Source organism: Procambarus clarkii, chromosome 46 (genome assembly GCF_040958095.1).
Source record: "Procambarus clarkii isolate CNS0578487 chromosome 46, FALCON_Pclarkii_2.0, whole genome shotgun sequence".
In the NCBI taxonomy this organism is placed as follows: Eukaryota; Metazoa; Arthropoda; class Malacostraca; order Decapoda; family Cambaridae; genus Procambarus; species Procambarus clarkii.
The window spans coordinates 29311961-29314834 of record NC_091195.1 but is presented as its reverse complement, the minus strand read 5'-3'; the positions used below and the strand labels follow the sequence as shown (position 1 = coordinate 29314834).

The 2874-nt window shown below is 38.1% G+C and overlaps 1 long non-coding RNA gene across 1 annotated transcript in view; it reads right to left on the bottom strand.

Moving 5' to 3' along the window:
• Positions 1-2406, bottom strand: part of LOC138350521 (uncharacterized) — a 3647-nt gene extending 1241 nt beyond the window's left edge. The window contains exons 1-2 of the long non-coding RNA XR_011222152.1: positions 2115-2406; positions 1003-1080 (exon numbers count right to left, since the gene is read on the bottom strand). This is a non-coding gene — a long non-coding RNA (uncharacterized lncRNA). The remainder of the gene's footprint in view (positions 1-1002; positions 1081-2114) is intronic.
• Positions 2407-2874: the final 468 nt, after the last annotated feature.

Genomic DNA, 2874 nt, shown 5'->3' with positions numbered 1-2874 from the left:
AGATGTATGTCAAGTTTTGTGAAATATATGATAAAAGCACAACAAAATTTATACCAAAGGAGAGATGCAGAACTAGGAAAAGGAGTTTGTTCAACAGAAATTGCGAGAGGGCCAGAGACCCAAACACACACAAATGGAATCAATATAGAGCAAGAGGCCAAACCCCCTAACATACAAGCGATGCAAAGATGCGAGAAACAGCAGCAGCAGTAAGGAGAGGGACTGAAAGACTATAAATAAAGTGTGAAAATAAACTCGAGTAAATTTTTTTTAACTACTCTCGACAGTGAAGAAAAATAAATATTCAGACGATTTGTGTTAGAATCATTAATCTTACACTTTCGGTCATATTCAACACAAATATACAGACACACACACACACACATTCCTGTTGCTGTAGCAGGTGAAGAATTACACACACAGATCACAATAACGTGATGCATCAAATGAACAAATCCACAAGGGCCGTGACGAGGGTTCGAACCTGCGTCCGGGAGCATCCCAGACACTGCCTTAATCGACTGAGCTACAACAGGGTAAAAGGGTTGAAACCAATGGATGGATGTAGCACCTGTAGCACCTGCTACAAGGATGTAGCAGGTGCTCAATTGTCAAAAGTGAAAAATTTGGTTTATCTTCCGAATGCACCATATCGGTAAATTTTTTAATAATCTTTTAAAAATAGTAAATGCCACTATTTTTGCAAAATTATTACAAGATCTATTATTCTAATAAGGGTTTGATAAAATACAGTAGACTGCCTACTGGTTTTACCTGTAATAAGGTTTGATACAGATGATTATGGATATATTTATATGCTCTTATTGTTAAGAAGTAATTTTTTAAAGAGTATTTTGTAATGAGCAGATGTAATTGTAAGATGTAATTGTGTCTGACACTGATAAAATTATAAACCATTGTAAACAATTTGCTCACTTTCAAAACTTAGGCATATATATATATGCATATAAATAAAAAACAAGTAAATGTAAATAATTTTACCTTGCACCTAGATCCACCAAGCCTGTATGGCGCGCGTTTCAGTACTTCGGAAATCTAGAACTATCTAGAATCTCTAATCTGCAATGAAACAATACATATTATTGCACTTACCAAAACATGGATGAATGTAGAAAATACAGAACTATTGGCTGAATATCAAATAAATGGATTTAATCTATTTCACACAGATAGATATATTAGACCGTGTATGTTAGGTAATACCTAACATACATGCCTCCACACACACTACATTTGAAATGTAGTCTTGAAAAGACTACATTTCAACAAAAACGTGCCACAGACCAGTCACAAGACTGAACCTCGTCGAGGCCAAACGTCTATATGAGAGCATGAACAAGAAACAATTTTTTAACATCAGGTATCGTACACACACTGAATGCACCTGCAGACACACAACAAGCACTATCAATATAGCAAAGATTACTCCATAAAAAAATAATTAAATTATTGACCAACATGAGAGAGGGTTAGCCAACATGAGAGGGTTGTGTTGATTGCCTGAAAATATTTAAATTGTTTAATGTATTGAATGGCATTTTTCAAGTTACAACATTTTTTAAATTACTGAACTAGGATCTAGGCTTTGCTAGGCTTAATTCAATTATTACAGATGAGCCTAACCTAGCCTAGAACCCAGCGGGTTTTTTTCCTATTGGAGAGTGTTGAACATGCTGCTATGGCGGTGTGTCCACTCACAAGATTAGTGGCGCTGCCCAATAAACTCGCCCCCTCGTGGCAAAATTTAAAAAAATTTAGAACCTAGTTCAGTATTTTAAAAAATGTAACTTGAAAAATGCCATTCAATACATTAAATAATTTCAGGCAATCAACACAACCTTCTCATGTTGGCTAACCCTCAGCAGTGCTCAGGCCCCTGTGCCCAGGCCCTGGGGCCTGAGTCCTCAGTTCCATACACTAGCACTGCCAGGCCTCGCCTCCACATACACCAGCACTGCCCCTCGCCTCCACATACACTAGCACTGCCCCTCGCCTCCACATACACCAGCACTGCCCGGCCTCGCCTACACATACACAGCACTGTAGCCAGCACTAGAATCTAATAATATAATAAAATATAAGTGTTTACTTACGATAATATTTGCATGAAGCGTTTGTCCTCTGTCCGCTGACTGCACTGACGACAAAATGGCCGCTCTGTTGATACTAGCGGGAATGATGCTGTGACGTCACAGATGAGGGCAGCAATGCGCATTTCGTCCCTCGACCCTTAATCATTCCCTCGTATATATAATTGGCGAGACAATTTACTTATCATTTACTTATCTTAGTTAGCAAATAGGGGATATTTGGCTAAGATTTCTGGTAGCAGATCGTTTTGAATGAAATATTTAAACATCTCTGGAACATTTATTATAAAATTGTCTCTGAATTCAATTCAATTCAATTGAAGTCTTTTGGCACTCCATCACATAGTGACAGACGGTGTGCTTGTTGACCCAGTTTACATTTGGTTAGGTCTACATCAGCAGATAATTAGAAATCCCAGAGAGTTGAAACACAGTTTAAGCCGAACAGTAGTAACATCTAGAAGTCTGCTGATTTTATTGGATGATCCATAGATGTGTGGCTCCTCTTGCATGATAGTATGATGATAGATGGAATTACTGGTGTCAATTTCACTTTGCCTCAGATCTACAAGATCTTGTTGAAGTTCTCGGTGTACTGCTGCTCTCAGATTGCTCATTGACAATCCAAGGCTACACTCATACGTCTCCTTTAAAGGCAGATTCTTTGGCTAACTTATCAGCTCTATCATGCATTTGGAGGCCAACATGAGATGGAGACCACATGAAATGGACTCTGTTACCATCCTTAATAATTTTGTTGTAT